This window comes from Eubalaena glacialis, chromosome X, assembly GCF_028564815.1.
Source record: "Eubalaena glacialis isolate mEubGla1 chromosome X, mEubGla1.1.hap2.+ XY, whole genome shotgun sequence".
In the NCBI taxonomy this organism is placed as follows: Eukaryota; Metazoa; Chordata; class Mammalia; order Artiodactyla; family Balaenidae; genus Eubalaena; species Eubalaena glacialis.
The window spans coordinates 49,120,291-49,144,071 of record NC_083736.1 but is presented as its reverse complement, the minus strand read 5'-3'; the positions used below and the strand labels follow the sequence as shown (position 1 = coordinate 49,144,071).

At 39.7% G+C, this 23,781-nt stretch overlaps 1 pseudogene; it reads left to right on the top strand.

Annotated features, from left to right (window-relative positions):
• Nucleotides 1-3,834: 3,834 nt before the first annotated feature.
• On the top strand, nt 3,835-22,590 carry LOC133081786 (probable G-protein coupled receptor 160; annotated as a pseudogene).
• Nucleotides 22,591-23,781: the final 1,191 nt, after the last annotated feature.

Below are 23,781 nucleotides of genomic sequence, written 5' to 3'. Positions count from 1 at the left end.
AGGAAAATTCCAATTAAAACAATGAAATACCACTATACACCTATTAGAATGGGCAAAATCTGGAATACTGACAAGAACAAATGCTGGTGAGAATGTACAGCAACGGGACCTCTCATTCATTGCTGGTGGAAATACAAATGGTATAGCCAACTTTTGAAGACAGTTTGGCAATCTCTTATGAAACTAAACACACTCTAACATATTATCCAGGAATCACACCCCTTGGTATTTACCCAAAGAATTTAAAAACTTATGTCCACAAAAATATCATGCACATGTATGTTCATAGCAGCTTTATTCATGTTTGCCAAAATTTGGAGGCAACCTTCAAGTTCAACCTTCAGTAGGTATAATGGAAACATAAACTGTGGTACATCCAGACAATGGAATATTATTCAGTGCTTAAAAGAAATGAACTGTCAAGCCATGAGAAGACAATGAGGAACCTTAAATGCATATTACTAAGTGAAAGAAACCAATCTGAAAAAGCTACACACCTGTAAGATTCCAGCTTCATGATATTTTGGAAAAGGCAAAACTATGGAGACAATAAGAAGATCAGTGGTTGCCAGGGTTTCAGGCGGGGAGGCATGAATAGGTGGGGCACAGAGGAATTTTAGGGCAGTGAAAACACTCTATATGGTTCTATAATGATGGATACATGTCATTTATACATTTTTCCAAACCCATAGAATGCACAGTACCAAGTGAACCCTCATACAAACTATGGACTTTGGGTGCTTATGATGGATGTGACAATGTGAGTTCACCAACCATAACAGATGTACCACTCTGGTTAGGGATGTTGATAATGTGGGAAGCTATGCATATGTAGAGGCAGGGAGTAATTGGGAAATTTCTGTACCTTTCTCTTAATTTTGCTGTGAAACCAAAATTGCTCTTAAAAATAAATAAACATGCACACCACACACACACACACACACAGGAACATATAACACAAGCCACATAGGTAATTTTAAATGTTCTTGTGGCCACATTAAGTAAAAAGAGGTGAAAGAATTTTTTAAAAAAATTCAGTAGAGGTTTTCAATAGCAGATTTAAAATCGCAGAAGAATCAGTAAATTTGAAGGTCAGGCACTTGAGATCATCCATTCTGACTAGCAGAAGGAGAAAATAATGAAGCAAAATGAAAAGAGACCAAGAGAACTATGGTGCACCATCTTTAGCACACCAATGCATGCATTACAGAAATCCCAGAAGGAGGAGAGAGAGAAAGTGGCAGAAAGAATATTTGAAGAAATAATGGAAAGAGCTGTATAGGAGCTGTATTTTGTACACTATTGAAGCTAAGTAGGTATTAATTAATTTGTCCTAGCAAATTGACCCTCAGCCCTGGTACCATCCAGACCTGCTGTCTACCTGAACAGCTTCCCCAAGAGCAGAAAAGAGAGAAGAGTCATCAAGGGAGAATTAGACAAATCAAAGTCCTCTGAGCAACTGATAAAACAACTGTTGATAAATAGAATATCAAAAGGAATATTGTAGATCTGAAAAAAGTCAAATAAACACGATCTAATTGACATATATAGAACACTCCAGTCAATAACAGGCAGGATACATTTTTTTCAAGTTCCCGCAGAACATTCACCAACATAGACCTTTATCCTGGGCCATGAAACAAACCTTAACAAGTTGAAAAGATATGATATCATTCATACAGAGTGTGTCCTCTGACCATAATGGAACAAAACGGGAAATCAATAATGGAAAGACAACAGGAAAAATCTCTGAACACATTGAAATGAAACAACATATTTATAAATAGTCCATGGCTCAAGAAGGAGATCACAAAGGAAATAAAATATACATGGAACAGAATAAAAATGAAGTCGCTGGAACAGTGCTGACAGGGAAATTTATAGCACTAAATGCTTATATTAGAAAAGAGAAAATGTCTCAAGTAAACGTTTCTATCCCAAGAAACTAGGAAAAAAGAGAAAAATAAACCAAAAGAAATCACAAGAAAGGAAATAATAAACACCAGAATGGAAATCAAATTGAAAATAGGAAAACAACAGAGACTATCAAAAAAATTGTTATTTTTTCAAAACTGTCACTGAAATTGACAACCCTCTAGCAAGACTGACAAAAATACCAGAGAGATGACACAAATCACCAGTGCCAGGAGTTAAACAGAGGATATGGTTCCAGAGTCTGCAGCTATTACAAAGTATAATATGGGAATACTATGAATACGCTCATAAACTCAACAATTTAGAAGAAAAGGACCAATTCCTCGAAAACCAAAAAGTATCAAAACTCAAATAAGATTAAATAAATAGACATCTGAATAGCACTAAAACTATTCAAGAACTTGAATTTTTAATTTAAAAAAACTTCCAAAAAAAATTTCCAGGCCCAGATGATTTAAATAGAAAATTATATGAATCAGTTAAAGAAGTCACACCAATCCACACAACCTCTTTCAAAAATTAAAAGGAGGAAAATCTTCCCAACTCATTTGATGAGGCCAATATTAACCTGACACCAAAACCAAAGACAATACCAAAAAAGCCATTATGTATCAAATCCCTCATGAATATAAGCACAAAAATTGTTAACAAAATATTAGCAAGCCAAATCTAACACTGTATAAAAAAATTATACATCATGACCAAGTGAGAGTTTTTCCAGGTTTGCAGTATTGTTTCAACATTCAAAAAATCAATTAATGTAGTCCACAAAGGCTAAAGAACAAAAATAATATGATTACATCCAGGAACAGAGAAGATTATTGACAAAATCCAACACCAATTCATGATAACAAATTTTCAGAACTTTAGGGATAGTGATGAATTACCTAAGCTTGGTAAAGAACATTGACAAAAACCCTACAGCTAACTTCATACTTAATAGTGAGAGACTGAATGGTCACCACTAAGATTGGGAACAAGGAAAGGATGACCAACCTCTCCACTCTTATTCAAAAAAAGGAAGTTCTAGCCCCTAAAATAAGTAAGATAAGAAAAAGAAATGAAAAACATATAGATGGGAAATGAAGAAATAAAACTGCCCATATCTGCAGATGACATTGTCTACATAGAAAATAGCAAGAAAACTACAAAAAAGAACCTAAACAAAAAAACACTCCCAAGCACCTACAAACCCCCAAAACAAAAAGCAAAAACAAAAATTGAGTTAAATCAGGTCTGTGGATATAAAATCAGCACTCAGAAGTCAATTGTGGCTTGGAGCCTAGGCCTGCACTTCCTGGTCAAGAGCCCTCAGAACCCTCAGAACTTGGACAGGATTGTAACTGGTCCCAGTGGCCCTGCTCCCTGGCCCACACCTTTGCCTCTGCTCCAGGGCACTGCACGGGGTGGGCAGGACAGAGCCAAGAGGGTGTGAGGGGTTCCTGCCCCTCCCTGGGGCAGTCACCTGGGGTCCAGGGCTGCTGGTGCTGGGGCAGTGACCTCATGGCACATCTGGTCAGGCCCCCAGCACCTGGGAAGCCCAGCACCAGCCAGAGAAGCTATGTCTGGGGTGGTGTCCAGAGGTGGCTGCAGGGCCATTCCTCCGCATTCAGGGGGATGCAACCAGGTGGAGCTGGCCTGCTGGGAAAAGTAGAGCTAAGAGGAAATGCACTGCCTTCCTCCACACTTGTGCAAGTGACTCGGAACTTATTCACTGGGCATTGTGGTGTAGCAAAATGAAATGCAAGGAATCAAAAGTAAGATAATTGAAGGCAGTAAAGCTGAAATAAAACATAAACATCATCAGAAAGACCCACTGGAGAAAGCAAAGGATGGAAAATAAAATAAAGCAGTGTTTTATCATATGTATTTCAGCAGGCCTTTTGAAATTTAAAAAACATGACTACTTTTTCTTTAGAGGACTGCTCTTTTCACTGCCACTTCAATCAAACCAACCAGACCCTAGATGTCAGCTGTTTGTTATTCTTGATTGTACTTGGGAACATATTATTAAATATCTTCCAGCTAGGAATGAGAAGAAAAAAACACATAACAGAATTTTACAGTTTTTTTGTTTGTTTGTTTTCTTTTCTTTTTTTTGCATCTCACTAGCATTCATCTTTTATTTTTGGTAAACATTTCCATGCTATCCTACTTCATGGATTCTTGTACTTTTAGACATTAGGTTTACTAAATACCACATCTGCCTATTTACTCAAATTATTTCCTTTACTTATGGCTTTTTCTATTATACAGTTTTCCTGAGAGTTTGTACAAATTATTACCTGAATCTCTCCAAAACTGCCAAGCTTCCATTTAATCGTCAAAAATGATTTTATTTCTTCACAGTAATTTGAATTTATATTTCAGTCCTTGCTTATCTTTTGGGAGATGCAGCTATCTACCAAAGCCTGAAGGCACAGAATGTTTATTCTTTCCAATGTTCTTTCTACTTCAGTGTTCAGTTACTGTCTGTCATTTTCCATGGTGATGATTTTATCTGTGGCTTTTATAACCTCTTGGTCAGAAGTCATTACCTTGGTACAGGCTATTAGGATAACTTCCTATATGAATGAGACTATCCTATATTTTCCCTTTCATTCTGCTAGTTACACTGTGAGCTCTAAACAAGTATTCCTGACCAAGCTAGTATCTGTTTTCTTGGTACCCGGTTGCCATTTGCACTACTTCAAGTAACCATCCTTTTACTTAAAGTACACATTCCAGCCTACACTGAGATGAACATTCCCTAGTTGTATTTTCTCAATAGTTTTCTCATTGCTGCAGTTTATTGGTTTGATTGCCACAAGCTTACTTTGGGAGATACCGCATTACCTGTAGATCCACTTATCAACTGGAAATGCTGCTTCATTCCACTTACAATTCATAATCTTGAGCAAACTGAAAAGCCTACACCAAAAATAATTTATTATATGCCATTCATATTTCAATAAAGCTGGGAAAAATTAATTTGTTAATATGTTGTCATGTTAAAACTAATCAAAACTTACAACTACAATAAGAATCATACTTTAACAAACAGGAAAGAATGACGACTGAGACATGTGAAAAAATGGAACTGAAGCTTCCTCTCCCCTAATTTTCATAACTTTTCAGAATGTACCTTTTGGGGCTATGATATTATTTATTAAATAGTGATTTTAAAAGCAAAACAAAATAATTCCAGTGTTTATACCTGCACAGTAACACTTTATATTACAAATATTAGTTTGCTATTAACACTAAAGTGAAAAGAATTAACCTTTTGGCCATGTTGATATTTCTGTTACCCAAAACACTGTTGGTTGCAAACTGTTCTGTAAATCTGAGATTCACTGCCATCTTTAAAATACGACCTTAAATAAACATTTTTATCAAGGTTAAAAAATAATTGCATTTCTATACGCTAAAAATGATTAGTGAAAACCAAAATTAAACCCACATTACCATTTAAAATCACTCCAAAAAAATGAAACACTTACCTATACACTTGATAAAACATATGCAGGATCCACATGATGACAATCATAACATATTGACGAATGACACTAAAGAAGACCTAAACAGAGAGACCTACCATGTTCATGGATTGGAAGGTTCTACTAGAAAAGAAGTCAAGGCTCTCCAAACAGACTTACAGGTTTAATGTGATTCCTATCGAAATCCCAGGAAGGATGTTTTGTAGATATAGATGAATCTATTCTAAAATTTATATGGAAATTCAGAGGCCCAAGGACAGCTAAAATAATCTTGATTAAGAGTAAAGTAGGCATTATATTAAGACTTACTATTTAACTACAGTAATCCAGACAGTGTGACACTTGCTGAGGGATAGATACATATGTGAGTGGAATAGATAGAGAGTCCAGAAATAGAACCACACAAATACACTGAATTGAATTTTGAGAAGGGTACAAAAGGAATCCAATGGAAGAAGAATAGCTTTTTCAATAAATGTTTCTAGAGCAATCAGACGTCCATAGGCTCAAGAAATGAATCTGGACCTAAACTTCACACAATATATAAAAGTTAATTCAAAATAGATTATGGATATAAAAGTAAAACATAAAACAATAAAAACATTTCAAATACATAGAAAAATCTTTGAGGTCTAGGGCTAGGAAAAGAGTTCTTAGGCTTGACACCAAAAGCATGATACATAAAAGGAAAAATGATAAATTGAACCTCATCAAAATTAAAAACTTTTGCTCTGAGAAAACTCATGTGAATATGATGAAAAGACAAGCTACAGACTGGGAGAAAATATTTGCAAGCCACATATTTGAAGAAGGATTAGTATTTAGAATACATAAAGAATTCTTTAAAAAACAAAGTTAAAAAATAAACCAAATAGAAAATAGACAAAAGATATGAATGGCTATTTCACTGTAGAGGATATAAAATGGCAAAAAAAACCCCACACACACACACACATGAAAATATATTACACACTGTTAGCCACGAGAAAAGCAAATGAAAATGACAAAGAGATAGCCCTACACACTTATCGGACTGGCCAAAATAAAAACTAGTGACAATCCAAACACTGGTAAAGATGTGGATAATCTGGATCGCTCATTCTCATACATTTTCCATAGGAGTGTAAAATGATACTGCCACTCTGCAATACAGGTTGGCTGTTTCTTCAAAACTAATTATGCAATTTCCAGAGGTCCTAGCAATTTTATTCTCAGGCATTTACCCCAGAGAAATAAAAATTTATGTTTACACAAAAATCTGTTATACAAATGTTCATAGCAGTGTTATTTGTAATAGCCCCAAACTAGAAACAACCCAGATGTTCTTCAACAGGTGAATGGTTAAACAAACTGTGATACATCTATTTCACAGTGTACTACTCAGAAATAAAAAAGAACAAACTCTTGATACACTCAACAACTTGGATTAATCTTCGGGGAATTATGCTGAAGGAAAAAAAAAAAGACAACCCCAAAAGTTACACACTGTATGATTTCATTATTGCATCATTTTTGAAATGACGAAATTTTAGAAACGTAGAACATATTTGTAGCTGCCAGGTTAAGGGGTTTAAGGTTGGTAGGGTGGGGAAATGTGTGTCATTATCAAAGAATCATAGGTGGAATCCTTGTGATGAAGGAACACTTCAGTATCTTTATTGTGGTGTTGGATACACAAACCTACACATGTGATAAGATTGTATAGCACTAAGTACACACACACACACACACACGCACAAATGAGTACAACTGGGAAATTTGAATAAGATCAGTGGGCTGCACCCATATCAATTTGTGACGTTGTACTGTAGTTTTACAAAATCTTCTCGGTATTACTTCTTCCAACTGCATGTGAATTTACAACTGTTGCAATAAAATCTCAAAATAAAAAATAGGAAGGCAAGAATCAAAGGAAAAGCACGACCAAGTTGAAGTAGAGGTGGTGAATGTGGATTGAAAAAGAGGATAATAATAAGAGGGAAGGGAACTTCCCTGGTGGTGCAGTGGTTAAGAATCCGCCTGCCAATACAGGGGACACGGGTTTGAGACCTGGTCCGGGAATATCCCACATGCTGCAGAGCAACAAAGCCCGTGTGCCACAACGGGCCACAACTACTGAGCCTGCACTCTAGAGCCCGCGAGACACAACTACTGAGCCCGTGTGCCATGACTACTGAAGCCTGGGTGCCTAGAGCCCGTGCTCAGCAACAGGAGAAGCCACCACAATGAGAAGCCCACGCATCGCAATGAAGAGTGGCCCCGCTCGCTGCAACTAGAGACGGCCCACACGCAGCAACAAAGACCCAATTCAGCCAAACATAAATAAATAAATAAATAAATATTTTTAAAAAGAGGGAAGGATTCTTGTAATGCATGGTGCATTTTCATAGTACTTTGCATTTAAACAGGCTTAGGTGGATAACCGTCTCCATCACTGTCCGGGTATATAATGCTGAGTGAATGAATTAACCTCTCTGATCCTCAGTTATCTCATCTGTAAATGTGAGTAGTAATATTATATTACTCCCTCTGTGAAGCTGTTCCAGACCACCTGGATTACATGGTTCTTCTCTGTGTTCTGAGAGTCCCTAGCTCACTCCTGCCACAGCTCTCATCACATTTATTTATTTATTTTTTTAAACATCTTTATTGAAGTATAATTGCTTTACAATGGTGTGTTAGCTTCTGCTTTATAACAAAGTGAATCAGTTATACATATACATATGTTCCCATATCTCTTCCCTCTTGCGTCTCCCTCCCTCCCACCCTCCCTATCCCACCCCTCTAGGTGGTCACAAAGCACCGAGCCGATCTCCCTGTGCTATGTGGCTGCTTCCCACTAGCTATCTATTTTACATTTGGTAGTGTATATATGTCCATGACACTCTCTCACCCTGTCACATCTCACCCCTCCCCCTCCCCATATCCTCAAGTCCATTCTCTAGTAGGTCTGTGTCTTTATTCCCGTCTTGCCACTAGGTTCTTCATGACCTTTTTTTTTTTTTCCTTAGATTCCGTATATATGTGTTAGCATACTGTAATTCTTTTTCTCTTTCTGACTTACTTCACTCTGTATGACAGACTCTAACTCCATCCACCTCATTACAAACACCTCCATTTCATTTCTTTTTATGGCTGAGTAATATTCCATTGTATATATGTGCCACATCTTCTTTATCCATTCATCTGATGATGGACACCTAGGTTGCTTCCATGTCCTGGCTATCGTAAACAGAGCTGCAATGAATATTTTGGTACATGACTCTTTCTGAATTATGGTTTTCTCAGGGTATATGCCCAGTAGTGGGATTGCTGGGTCGTATGGTAGTACTATTTTTAGTTTTTTAAGGAACCTCCATACTGTTCTCCATAGTGGCTGTATCAATTTACATTCCCACCAACAGTGCAAGAGGATTCCCTTTTCTCCACACCCTCTCCAGCATTTATTGTTTCTAGATTTTTTGATGAGGGCCATTCTGACCGGTGTGAGATGATACCTCATTGTAGTTTTGATTTGCATTTCTCTAATGATTAATGATGTTGAGCATTCTTTCATGTGTCTGTTGGCAATCTGTATATCTTCTTTGGAGAAATGTCTATTTAGGTCTTCTGCCCATTTTTGGATTGGGTTGTTCGTTTTTTTGTTATTGAGCTGCATGAGCTGCTTGTAAATCTTGGAGATTAATCCTTTGTCAGTTGCTTCATTTGCAAATATTTTCTCCCATTCTGAGGGTTGTCTTTTGGTCTTGTTTATGGTTTCCTTTGCTGTGCAAAAGCTTTTAAGTTTCATTAGGTCCCATTTGTTTATTTGTGTTTTTATTTCCATTTCTCTAGGACCTGGGTCAAAAAGGATCTTGCTGTGATTTATGTCATAGAGTGTTCTGCCTGTGTTTTCCTCTAAGAGTTTGATTGTGTCTGGCCTTACACTTAGGTCTTTAATCCATTTTGAGTTTATTTTTGTGTATGGTGTCAGGGAGTGTTCTAATTTCATACTTTTACATGTACCTGTCCAATTTTCCCAGCACCACTTATTGAAGAGGCTGTCTTTTCTCCACTGTATATGCTTGCCTCCTTTATCAAAGATAAGGTGACCATATGTGCGTGGGCTTATCTCTGGGCTTTCTATCCTGTTCCATTGATCTATATTTCTGTTTTTGTGCCAGTACCAAACTGTCTTGATTACTGTAGCTTTGTAATATAGTCTGAAGTCAGGGAGCCTGATTCCTCCAGCTCCATTTTTCGTTCTCAAGATTGCTTTGGCTATTCGGGGTCTTTTGTGTTTCCATACAAATTGTGAAATTTTTTGTTCTAGTTCTGTGAAAAATGCCAGTGGTAGTTTGATAGGGATTGCATTGAATCTGTAGATTGCTTTGGGTAGCAGAGTCATTTTCACAATGTTGATTCTTCCAATCCAAGAACATGGTATATCTCTCTATCTATTTGTATCATCTTTAATTTCTTTCATCAGTGTCCTATAATTTTCTGCATACAGGTCTTTTGTCTCCTTAGGTAGGTTTATTCCTAGATATTTTATTCTTTTTGTTGCAATGGTAAACGGGAGTGTTTTCTTAATTTCACTTTCAGATTTTTCATCATTAGTATACAGGAATGCAAGAGATTTCTGTGCATTAATTTTGTATCCTGCTACTTTACCAAATTCATTGATTAGCTCTAGTAGTTTTCTGGTAGCATCTTTTGGATTCTCTATGTATAGTATCATGTCATCTGCAAACAGTGACAGCTTTACTTCTTCTTTTCCAATTTGGATTCCTTTTATTTCTTTTTCTTCTCTGATTACTGTGGCTAACACTTCCAAAAGTATGTTGAATAATAGTGGTGAGAGTGGGCAACCTTGTCTTGTTCCTGATCTTAGTGGAAATGGTTTCAGTTTTTCACCATTGAGGACAATGTTGGCTGTGGGTTTGTCATATACGGCCTTTATTATGTTGAGGAAAGTTCCCTCTATGCCTACTTTCTGCAGGACTTTTATCATAAATGGGTGTTGAATTTTGTCGAAAGCTTTCTCTGCATCTATTGAGATGATCATATGGTTTTTCTCCTTCAATTTGTTAATATGATGTATCACGTTGATTGATTTGCGTATATTGAAGAATCCTTGCATTCCTGGAATAAACCCCACTTGATCATGGTGTATAATCCTTTTAATGTGCTGTTGGATTCTGTTTGCTAGTATTTTGTTGAGGATTTTTGCATCTATGTTCATCAGTGATATTGGCCTGTAGTTTTCTTTCTTTGTGACATCTTTGTCTGGTTTTGGTATCAGGGTGATGGTGGCCTCGTAGAATGAGTTGGGGAGTGTTCCTCCCTCTGCAATATTTTGGAAGAGTTTGAGAAGGATAGGTGTTAGCTCTTCTCTAAATGTTTGATAGAATTCGCCTGTGAAGCCGTCTGGTCCTGGGCTTTTGTGTGTTGGAAGATTTTTAATCACAGTTTCAATTTCAGTGCTTGTGATTGGTCTGTTCATATTTTCTATTTCGTCCTGGTTCAGTCTTGGCAGGTTGTGCATTTCTAAGAATCTGTCCATTTCTTCCAGGTTGTCCATTTTATTGGCATAGAGTTGCTTGTAGTAATCTCTCATGATCGTTTGTATTTCTGCAGTGTCAGTGGTTACTTCTCCTTTTTCATTTCTAATTCTATTAATTTGAGTCTTCTCCCTTTTTCTCTTGATGAGTCTGGCTAATGGTTTATCAATTTTGTTTATCTTCTCAAAGAACCAGCTTTTAGTTTCATTGATTTTTGCTATTGTTTCCTTCATTTCTTTTTCATTTATTTCTGATCTGATCTTTATGATTTCTTTCCTTCTGCTAGCTTTGGGGTTTTTTTGTTCTTCTTTCTCTAATTGCTTAAGGTGCAAGGTTAGGTTGTTTATTCGAGATGTTTCCTGTTTCTTGAGGTAGGCTTGTATTGCTATAAACTTCCCTCTTAGAACTGCTTTTGCTGCATCCCATAGGTTTTGGATCGTCGTGTCTCCATTGTCATTTGTTTCTAGGTATTTTTTGATTTCCCCTTTGATTTCTTCAGTGATCACTTCGTTATTAAGTAGTGTATTGTGTAGCCTCCACGTGTTTGTATTTTTTACAGATCTTTTCCTGTAATTGATATCTAGTCTCATAGCGTTGTGGTCGGAAAAGATACTTGATACGATTTCAATTTTTATAAATTTACCAAGGCTTGATTTGTGACCCAAGATATAATCTATCCTGGAGAATGTTCCATGAGCACTTGAGAAAAATGTGTATTCTGTTGTTTTTGGGTGGAATGTCCTATAAATATCAATTAAGTCCATCTTGTTTAATGTATCATTTAAAACTTGTGTTTCCTTATTTATTTTCATTTTGGATGATCTGTCCATTGGTGAAAGTGGGGTGTTAAAGTCCCCTACTATGATTGTGTTACTGTCGATTTCCCCTTTTATGGCTGTTAGTATTTGCCTTATGTATTGAGGTGCTCCTATGTTGGGTGCATAAATATTTACAATTGTTATACCTTCTTCTTGGATCAATCCCTTGATCATTATACAGTGTCCTTCTTTGTCTCTTGTAATAGTCTTTATTTTAAAGTCTATTTTGTCTGATATGAGAATTGCTACTCCAGCTTTCTTTTGATTTCCATTTGCATGGAATATCTTTTTCCATCCCCTCACTTTCAGTCTGTATGTGTCTCTAGGTCTGAAGTGGGTCTCTTGTAGACAGCATATATACGGGTCTTGTTTTTGTATCCATTCAGCCAGTCTGTGTCTTTTGGTGGGAGCATTTAATCCATTTACATTTAAGGTAATTATCGATACGTATGTTCCTATTCCCATTTTCTTAAATGTTTTGGGTTTGTTATTGTAGGTGTTTTTCTTCTCTTGTGTTTCTTGCCTAGAGAAGTTCCTTTAGCAATTGTTGTAAAGCTGGTTTGTTTGTGCTGAACTCTCTCAGCTTTTGCTTGTCTGTAAAGGTTTTAATTTCTCCATCAAATCTGAATGAGATCCTTGCTGGGTAGAGTAGTCTTGGTTGTAGGTTTTTCTCCTTCATCACTTTGAATATGTTCTGCCACTCCCTTCTGGCTTGCAGAGTTTCTGCTGAAAGATCAGCTGTTAACCTTATGGGGATGCCCTTGTGTGTTATTTGTTGTTTTTCCCTTGCTGCTTTTAATATGTTTTCTTTATATTTAATTTTTGATAGTTTGATTAATATGTGTCTTGGTGTGTTTCTCCTTGGATTTATCCTGTATGGGACTCTCTGTGCTTCCAGGACTTGATTAACTATTTCCTTTCCCATATTAGGGAAGTTTTCAACTATGATCTCTTCAAATATTTTCTCAGTCCCTTTCTTTTTCTCTTCTTCTTCTGGGACCCCTATAATTCGAATGTTGGTGCGTTTAATGTTGTCCCAGAGGTCTCTGAGACTGTCCTCAGTTCTTCTCATTCTTTTTTCTTTTTTCTGCTCTTCAGTAGTTATTTCCACCATTTTATCTTCCAGGTCACTTATCCGTTCTTCTGCCTCAGTTATTCTGCTATTGATCCCATCTAGAGTATTTTTAATTTCATTTATTGTGCTTTTCATCATTGCTTGGTTCCTCTTTAGTTCTTCTACGTCCTTGTTAAATGTTTCTTGCATTTTGTCTATTCTATTTCCAAGATTTTGGATCATCCTTACTATCATTATTCTGAATTCTTTTTCAGGTAGACTGCCTATTTCCTCTTCATTTGTTAGGTCTGGTGTGTTTTGACCCTGCTCCTTCATCTGCTGTGTGTTTTTCTGTCTTCTCATTTTGCTTATCTTACTGTGTTTGGGGTCTCCTTTTCACAGGCTACAGGTTCGTAGTTCCCGTTGTTTTTGGTATCTGTCCCCAGTGGCTAAGGTTGGTTCAGTGGGTTGTGTAGGTTTCCTGGTGGAGGGAGCTAGTGCCTGTGTTCTGGTGGATGAGGCTGGATGTTGTCTTTCTGGTGGGCTCGTCCACGTCTGGTGGTGTGTTTTGGGGTGTCTGTGGCCTTATTATGATTTTAGGCAGCCTCTCTGTTAATGGATGGGGCTGTGTTCCTGTCTTGCTAGTTGTTTGGCATAGGGTGTCCAGCACTGTAGCTTGCTGGTCATTGAGTGAAGCTGGGTCTTGATGTTGAGATGGAGATCTCTGAGAGATTTTCACCGTTTGGTATTACGTGGAGCTGGGAGGTCTCTTGTGGACCAGTGTCCTGAAGTTGGCTCTCCCACCTCAGAGGCACAGCCCTGATGCCTGGCTGGAGCACCAAGAGCCTTTCATCCACATGGCTGAGAATAAAAGGGAGAAAAAATGGAAAGAAAGAAAGAAAGAGGATAAAATAAAATAAAATAAAGCAATTATAATAAAAAATAAGAAAAAAAATTATTAAGAATAAATTTATTAAGAAAAAAAAATTTTTTTTAATTTTTAAAAATAGATTTATTAATTTTTTATACTAAAAATAAGAAAAAAATTATTAAGAAAAAATTTATTAAGAAAAAAATATTTTTTAAATTTTTAAAATAAAAAATATGAAAAAACTTACTAAAAAATTTTTTTAAATTTTTTAAAAATAGAAAATAAGGAAAAAATTATTAAGAAAGCATTTATTAGGGAAAAAAATTTTTTTAAGCAAAAAAAAAAAAAAAAAAAAAAAAAACGGACGGACCTAACCCTAGGACTAACGGTGAGAGCAAAGCTATACAGACAAAATCTCACCCAGAAGCATACACATATACACTCACAAAAAAAGGAAAAGGGGAAAAGTTAATATATCCTGCTCCCAAAGTCCACCTCCTAAATTTGGGATGATTCGTTGTCTATTCAGGTATTCAACAGATGCAGGCACATCAAGTTGTTTGTGGAGCTTTAATCCGCTGCTTCTGAGGCTGTTGGGAGAGATCTCCCTTTCTCTTCTTTGTTCGTACAGCTCCCAGGGTTCAGCTTTGGATTTGGACCCGCCTCTGCATGTAGGTCCCCTGAGGGCGTCTGTTCCCCGCCCAGACAGAACGGGGTTAAAGGAGCAGCTGATTCGGGGGCTCTGGCTCAGTCAGGCCGGGGGGAGGGAGCGGTATGGAAGAGGCGGGGCGAGCCTGCGGCGGCAGAAGCCGGCGTGACGTTGCAGCAGCCTGAGGCGCGCCGTGCGTTCTCCCGGGGAAGTTGTCCCCAGATTACGGGAGCCTGGCCGTGGCGGGCTGCACAGGCTCCCGGGAGGGGCGGTGTGGAGAATGACCTGTGCTCGCCCACAGGCTTTTTGGTGGCGGTAGCAGCAGCCTTAGCGTCTCATGCCCGTCTCTGTGGTCCGCGCTGATAGCCGCGGCTCACGCCCGTCTCTGGAGTTCCTTTAAGTGGCGCTCTGAATCCCCTCTCCTTGCACGCCGCGAAACAAAGAGGCAAGAAAAAGTCTCTTGCCTCTTCGGCAGCTGCAGACTTTTTCTTGGGCACCCTCCCGGCTAGTTGTGGTGCACTAGCCCCTTCAGGCTGTGTTCACGCAGCCAACCCCAGTCCTCTCCCTGGGATCCGACCGAAGCCGAGCCTCAGCTCCCAGTCCCCGCCCGCCCCGGCGGGTGAGCAGACAAGCCTCTCGGGCTGGTGAGTGCTGCTCGGCGCCGAGCCTCTGTGCGGGAATCTCTCCGTTTTTCCCTCTGCGTCCCTGTTGCTGTGGGATCAGCGCTGATAGCCGCGGCTCGCGCCCGTCTCTGGAGCTCGTTTAGGCGGCGCTCTGAGTCCCCTCTCCTTGCGCGCCGTGAAACAAAGAGGCAAGAAAAAGTCTCCTGCCTCTTCGGCAGCTGCAGTCTTTTTCCCGGACTCCCTCCCGGCTAGCACCGAAGCCCGAGCCCCAGCTCCCAGCTCCCGCCCACCCCGGCGGCTGAGCAGACAAGCCTCTCGGGCTGGTGAGTGCTGGTCGGCACCGCTCCTCTGTGTGGGAATCTCTCCGCTTTGCCCTCCGCACCAATGTGGCTGCGCTCTCCTCCGTGGCTCTGAAGCTTTCCCCCTCTGCTACCCGCAGTCTCTGCCCACGAAGGGGCTTCCTAGTTTGTGGAAACCTTTCCTCCTTCACAGCTCCCTCCCACTGGTGCAGGTCCCGTCCCTATTCTTTTGTCTCTGTTATTTCTTTTTTCTTTTGCCCTACCCAAGTACGTGGGGATTTTCTTGCCTTTTGGGAGGTCTGACGTCTTCTGCCAGCGTTCAGTGGGTGTTCTGTAGGAGCAGTTCCACGTGTAGATGTATTTCTCATGTATCTGTGGGGAGGAAGGTGATCTCCGCGTCTTACTCTTCCGCCATCTTGCCCACATTTATTTTTTAACTATTTAATTTGTGGCTGTCTGCTTACTAGACTATGAGCTATTCAAATACTGTTTCCCTGCAAGAATCATCCTTGTGTCTCCAGATCCTGCCTGACCCAGTGCCTGGAGCCTGGTACCCAGCAGATGAATGATGGTGACACATGTTACTCACCCAAAACACTATAGCTATTATTATAGGTTCAGTTTGTTCATAAGAAATAATATATTGAAAATGAGTGAACATAGAAAGTCTCTTCTTAAATTTATGTTCATGAGAATGGGGTTGGGGGTGGTAGTGGTTGGTGATAGCTTGTATCCCCATATTTTGTCCAGAATACTCTGATACAATTGTATTCTCCACTTTTTCCCTTTCATAAACCTAAATACAAAATGACTGATGAACAGAGTTGGGCTTCAATAAATACTTGTTTGATGAATATAACACTGCCATCAGGTTACTTTAGTTCTTCAATGAGTGGTTGTAGATGTCACTCAGGCTTACAACAGCATAATCAAGGACATGACCTCAGTGCTCAGTGACCTTGGATGAGTGCAGGTGAGCTCTTTCAAACTCAAAACGAAACTTTGCTCTTTGTCTTCCTCCTGCTTCTTTGGCCACAACTTCTGTGTCTGTTTTCTTACAGGGTCCCCTTCCCCTGTGTCCTTTCTTTGCACTTCCACTGCTTTTCTGTTTATATGTCTGTCTGCCCCAAGTGATTGTGAGATCCCAGATGCCACGGACTAGGATCTATTCTTCTTTCATTTCCCACTTCTAGAATATCCCTGGAACATGGTGGGCATAATTATTTGCTTACATTACAAAGACAAATTTATCTTTGTGATGGCTCTGATAGAAGGAATACCCGATTTTTTCTGTAAATTCTAATGTAGATATTATCTGTGTAGGTCCTAGGTGCTAGAGAGGCTCCTGTATTGAGTTGTGAATACTTTGCATGGCTACAACTTTGACCTTTTTTGGCCATCTCACACAGAGAGAATCACAGTTTTCAGTACCCAGAATAGCTTAGGGCCGCATATACCAGGCTTTGGTAATTTAAAATCCACCTTCACTCATAAGCAACTGCAAAACCTTTCTGCTCAGAAAAACTGTGCTTTGTTTTAGCAATGTACAATGTCATTACAGACGACTTCCCAGGTCAACCGTAGGCTTATTGAAGACAGTGACCACAATGCATCACTCTTATGTATCTCTGACATCCAGTTAAGTGGATGTAGGCACATTGTAGGTACTCAAGTAGCACCGATTGACTCGCTTATCTGGGCTTTCTGTTTGTCTTTAAAAATCGACCCTGTGGAGATTCTCCTTCCAGGAATGGTGGTGTGAGGAGTTTGCACAATTCATGTTCACAGAACACAAGTAAAAACCTGGGCAAAATTATTGAAAACAACTATTTCATGGCACTGACAGACAATAACCTGAGAAGTGTTTCTTTATGAAATACTGCTACTGTGTTGGGTAAGAAGGTGACTTTGTGGCCTTTTTCCTGGGGGTGGTCTCATCCTTACACTCCAGCTCAGAAGGTAAAAATCCACACCTTTACTGTATAAAGGTGGTGGACTCAATCTGGGGATGTTGGCAGGCCAGATAGAAATTTTACAGGGAGAGTTTGGAAGTGAAGAGTCATGAAAGGGCTAAGAAGTTAAATTCTCCACCCCTCTGACTGCTAAAATATGCATGCATGCGGGAGACCCCAGGGAGCCAGGCAAAAATTGAAAGTCTGGGACAGCTTGTGAGGGGTGGATGTTGCTGTGCATTTGGATATATTCCTCAACCCACATGCCACTTGTGTGGCAGAGAGAGGCGACCTTATGGCTTGAGTAGGGTTGCAAGATTTAGCAAATAAAAATAGAGAATGCCCAGTTAAATTTGAATTTTAAAGATATTAAAATAGTATTCATTGCTTATCTGAAATCCAAATTAAATGGGGCATCTGGTATGTTAATCTGGCAACCCTAGGATTGAGGTGTATGAACATAAACTCTACCCGGATGATTGGCTGAATACAAAACTACACAGGTGAAGGGGAGACTGCCAAAGTTCTAGGCAAAAAAGAAAAAAAAGCCAAGTGGAGATATCACTGCCTACACAGGATGTGGGAGACAGTTTTAGCAGTATGAGTCCAGGTGAGGTCACGATAATTATCCGTTAATACAAAACAAAAAAAGCCAACAACGTTCAGAAAAACAAAACAAAGTCACTAGAACATTTTATCTATAACGTTCATCTTTCAAAAAATTAACAAGAATAGTGAAAAAAACTGGAAGGTATAACCCATTGTCAAGAAAATAAATGAGTCAATAGAATCTGACTCTATGTGAGACTAGATTTTGAATTTAGCAGATAGCGTCTTCAATGCAGTTATTATAAATATGTCAAACCAATTTAAGAAATAAATGTTTAAAAATTCAAGGAAAACAATTGTGGATCTGGGTCAAAAATCGGGAATATCAACAAAGAAATAAAAACCTATGAGAGAAAAACAATTGAAATTCTAGAGGTGTACAGTGTAATAACTGAAATGAAAAAGAAAACAAACACTAGATTTGCTCAGGAGCATAATTGAGATGGCAAAAGAAACAATCACAATCACTTTGCTGTACACCTGAAACTAACACAACATTGTAAATCAACTATACTTCAATAAAACAAACAGACAAACAAAAGAAACAATCACAAACTTGAAGATAGATCAATAGAAATTATTCAATCTGAAGAACAGAGATTAAAGAGTGAACAAGGCCTCAGAGATCTGTTGGAAAATATCAGACATCCCAACATATGTGCAATTGTAATACAGGAAGGACAGGAGAAACAGAAGGGGCAGAAGAGATTTTTTGAAAAAAAATGGCCAAAAAATTCCCAAATTTGGTAAAAGGATTAAATTACTGCTCAAGGAAACTAAATAACTCTAAGCAGGAGAAACAAAGAAAAGCACAAGCTGAAAGTCAAAGCCTGAAAGGAAAATTTGAAAGCATCAATAGAAAAATAACACATCAGAGAAACAGAAAATTGAAAAGCCTTATGAAGGAAACAAGTTTGGAATGATGAAGGAAGAGTTAAAGACCAGTGTGGCTAGATTGTACTGAATGAGGGGAGAGGTTGGAGAGGTAGGCAGAAGCCAGAAAGTGTAGGGTTTGGCAGGCCGCGCTAAGGAGAATGGATTTCATTCAAAGGAAAATGGGAATTCCTTGTAGAATGGTGGTAGTAATAGCTGCCGTCAGGATATATTTTGAATATAGAATCAATAGGACTTGCTGATGGATATTAGTAAAAAACAAACAATATACAACAAACCCAAGAGATCTGTTTCAGACATGTTGAGTCATCCAAACAGGGAAGTCGGGTAGGTTAGACAAGTCTGGGTCTCAAGACATACATTTGGATGGATTCCATGTTTTGATTCTTTACCACAGTTCATCTATTTTGCCTACTTTTCTGATTCCTCGGGTACATACATGCTTTGTGTACTGGGCTTACTCCATGGTAGCCAGAAGCAGAATCTCCTCATGGGAGTTTATGGAGGATAAAGCTCAATTGAAAGTTGTGTCAAGCTGGTGGTCTGAATACATTTTTGGATTCTAGATTCTATTTGAAGTTATAAAATACTAAGATGGTGACTGGATTATTTTAAATTAGTGTGTCCTAAAACTCACTAAAACCCTCCTGGGTTCCACTGAAGGTCAGAACTTAGGAGCAGTGACTCAAACATGGGAAAAAAAGATATAATCTGAGTGAATGACTAAACCAAACCCAAAACCAGGCATTGGACAGAAGAAGTGCCTTCAGAGACAGGCAGGTGGTACACTCTCCCCGCAGTGGGAATCAGAGATTCCTCCCCACAGTGGTGAACCCTGGCATGTTGTGGCTCCTGCTCTTAGCTGGGAAACTTCAGACGCCAGTCCTTGTGCCTGGGTGTTCCCCTGTGGGATGAAATGAATAGAATTGTCACGCTGGCTTCATAGATACTAGAGCATGTGCATATACATTAGCTTATAGATGTGTATCTCTACTTTTCATGATGCATGATGGATTATATTGATTAACTGGTTTTCTGTAGCGTCCTCTGATAGGCACTCAGCCCAGATCACAATATTCTTCTGATGGGCAACTAGATTGGCACAGAGAACTTCTTCCTGGTGAACACCAATGATTATTACTTTAAGCCTAAAAGCAAATATAAAACATGTAAATTAACAGGGACTGGAAAGCACCCTTGTGACCTCATCAGAAAAGCTAGGAATTTAAGTGTCCAGCGATCCACCCATGCCTGCATGATATCATGACTCCATCCATCTATCCATCCAAAAACTATGTTTTGAGATCCTCCATAGGCCATGAACTGAACTACAGTCCACATGGCACTAAAAATCTTCAGCATCATCCTATGAGGGACCCTTTGAAAGGACTTTTTCCCTAATTTTGAAATTCTGATCCTCTGTGGTCTCTTCTGGGCCCACTGCCTCCTTTGAGTTTTCTGTGACATATTTGTCTCCAGCTCATAAACAAAAGATTTCAGATGCAACCAGGCTTTTTACACATCTTTCCATGTGGTAAATCATTGGGCTTCCTCCTACTGACCAAGACCAAATAACTAGAAAGTCCCTAGTACCACATGACCTAAGAGCCACATATCCACGTGAATGATGCTTTTCAACTCATATGCATCCTGGAGCAGGAAGTGCAACATCTAAAGCCGTGTTCAAAAAGGTACAATTTGGGGGTCAGTTTTTTTTTTTTTTTTTTGGAAGTGTAGGTTAAGTCTGCTGCTGTATTGAACAACCGTCTCACCATCAATTTGCTCATTCGGTTTATCACTAGGTAAATTTCCAGCCTGATTTATCTGAAGAGAGGATATGTTTGCTTTTTCTGTTCCTAAGCTGTTTGGAAGAGGGCTGCACTTTCTTTTAGATGAAGTTGGTTTAGTGTAGAGTTTTCTCTAAATAAATAGTTGTAAATAATTGTAGATAAGACTCTGAACCTAATGCAATGTCAACGTAAGCCTTGGTGGACATCACATGCCAAAAAAAAAAAAATCTAGACACAGACTTTACAACTTTCACAAGAATTAGCTTTAAATGGATCACAGATCTAAATGTAAAATGCAAATCTATAAAACTCCTAGAAGACAACATAGGAGAAAATCTAGGTGACTTTGGGTTGGCAATGAATGACCTTTTAAAAACAACACCAAAAGCACAACCCACAAAAGAAAAAAATTGATAAATTGGACTTTGTTAAAATTAAATATTTCTGTTCTGTGAAGGACACTGTTCAGAGGATGAAGTGACAAGTCACAGACTGGGAGAAAATATTTGTAAAAAATATGTGATAAAGGACTGGTATCCCAAAATATACAAAGAACTCTTAAAACTCAAAAATGAGAAAACAACACGATTTTAAAATGGGCAAAAGATCTGAACAGACACCTCACCAAGTAAGATGTACAGATGGCAATTAAGCCTATGAAATGATATTCAATATCATGTATCATTAGGGAACTACAAATTAAGATGACAGTGAGATACCACTACACACCTATTTGAATGGCTAAATCCAACACACTGAATATATCAAATGGTGGTTGAAGATGTGGGTTAACAGGAACTCTCATTCATTGCTTGTGGCAATGCAAAATGGTACAGCCACTTTGGAAGACAGTTTGGCAGTTTCTTAAAACATTAAACATCCACTTACCATATGATCCAATAGCTGTGCTCCTCGATATTTACTCAAATGATATTTACTCACCAGCTATGATGGTGGATACACGTCATTATACATTTGTCAAAACCCAGAGAGTGCAAGTCAAAGAGTGAAACCGAATATAAAATATACACTTTAGCTAGTAATAAGGTATCAACATTGGCTCATCCCTTGTAACAGGTGTACCACACTAATGCAAGATGTTCCTAATAGAGGAAACTGGATATGGAGGTGAGGGTGGGAGGATTTGGGAATCATCTGTACTTCTTGCTCATTTTTCTGTAACTCTAAAACCACTAAAAGAAATAAAGTCTATTATTTTTTTTAAAACGTTGAGATAAATGATAGGCAATAATATCAAAGGATAGGTAGTGCCTCCTCCTCCTCTCTCAAGATCTGGCTTTTGCCTCAATTCCTGCCTCATTGCCTCCCCCTTGTGAACCTTATGCCACAGTCACTGTGCTGCTCTGGGCTGGAAGGGGTGCTCGTGAGTACACATGTTTGTGCATGCACAGGACACTTGGGAGAAGCGCATCTATTGAGAATCACAATTCCATGTCTGTGCGTGGCCTCCCACAATACATCCTGTGTCTTAGTTTCCACTCTTTTGTTGGTTTCTTTTTCTCTTGAGTCAGATGGATTAAGCTTCAGTTTCCCTGGTAACCAACACCGGTGTTTTATCTCAGCCTCTGGTCACAGAAAGACAGCAAGATGGAGAGAAGAATTTCCCATCGGTCCTGGCCCTTCCAGCTGGGCTGTCGCCTGAGATGAGTGATCCAGTGAGGATGAGCAGAAGAATGTTGCCAAGACAACAGAATCCCACACTCCTGTCCAGCACTGAGGCACTTCTCCCTCCCCCTCCCTGCACGCTTGGATCTCACCTGAGAATGGGAATGTGCTTTGGCTAAGAGTGAAGAGATCGATGCATGGTAGAGAATTTAAGGAGAGAGGTGAAATCTTGGGAGCCTTCAGAAGGGACTGGGGGAGGTGCGGGAGTCACAAAGAAAGCATTGTGTACAGCACTGAGATCTCGGGAGACAATGAAGACTATGAAAGCACAGTGGCTCTAACGTGTGGTTCCGTGATTTTCTCCAGCAGTACACAGTGCTACAACCATCTTCTGAAGCCAAGCTCCATGCCTCAGGCCTCGGAAAATGGGGCCTGTGTTGTTTGTTAAAGGAGAATGGAGCCTGACATCGCTTATGGAGGGCAAGGATGGCCTTGCGGAGGCCCTGCTCACCTCAGTGACAACTCTCATCTGTTACTCCACTCTGTGTGTCTGTCTGGTCTGTTCTTCCTTCTGTGCTCCCTTTTTTGGCGGGGGGGTGTGTCTCTTTATGGGATGTGAAACGTTGTCCTCAGTTAAAGGGGAGGATGAGGAGAGGATGCCCCAATCTCCTCAAACATGGACCGATGAGATGGTGGGCAGAGGAGGAGCTGGTGGGGATGGTGTGCTGAAATCACAGACTCACTCGCACTCCTCAGACGGCATGGGCACTTTGGTTAACTTATTCTCTCTGGCCGATTTGATCTGATCTGATCTTTATCATGAGTGCCCGCTCTCTGGAGTGGATAGTAAGTGGCAAAAAAAAAAACCCACTGAATTTATATCTAATCTGGTAAGTGCAATCTGATGCTATCATGTGAATGGTTCATTTAAGATAATGCTGTCTGTTTTGGTGAAATGCTCAGTCTCTCAGATTTCCACCCCACTTCCCTGCTCCTTTCCAAGGTGGGGAAGGCGTATGTATGGTTTACAAATCTCCTGGGTGATGTGGGAAGGGGTGGGGGTCTATGAAATTCTTACGCTGCTCACAGTAACCTTGGTGGTTTCTGAGGGAAGGACGGCTCTCCTCTCCCGGGTCCAGCTGGTGATGCTGACCTGCACCGCCCATGGGTGGGGCTGATGAAACTTGCATTTTTGTCTCTCTCCTCTTGGTGGGGAGCCGGTGCTCCCTGGCTAACTCAGCCTCAGCTCACTCTGCTGGCATCTGCAGACCCCTCTGAATCTGGGTCGCATCCTCCATCCCACCCCTGGGCAGGGTGTCGTCTCCACAGCCTCAGCTGCAGGGTCATCTAAGCCCCTTAGACAGGTTAGGTTTCCTTCATGGTAGAACCCCTGGCTCTGGACTCAACCAATTTCCACATTCCCGCTACAGGGAATGAAGGCCCTAGGGGTCTCACCACCACAGAAGGAACCAGGATCAGCTCCAGAAGGCTAAATTCCTAAACTGCAGCCATCCTTCTGCCCACTTTGTAGATGATGGAATGATCCAGAAGAAATGGGGAACGTGACGATTCAAGAAAAAGGGATGATCATTGCAAAGGCCCACTCCTCGAGAAGGAGGAAGGATATGGGATCCAGGTG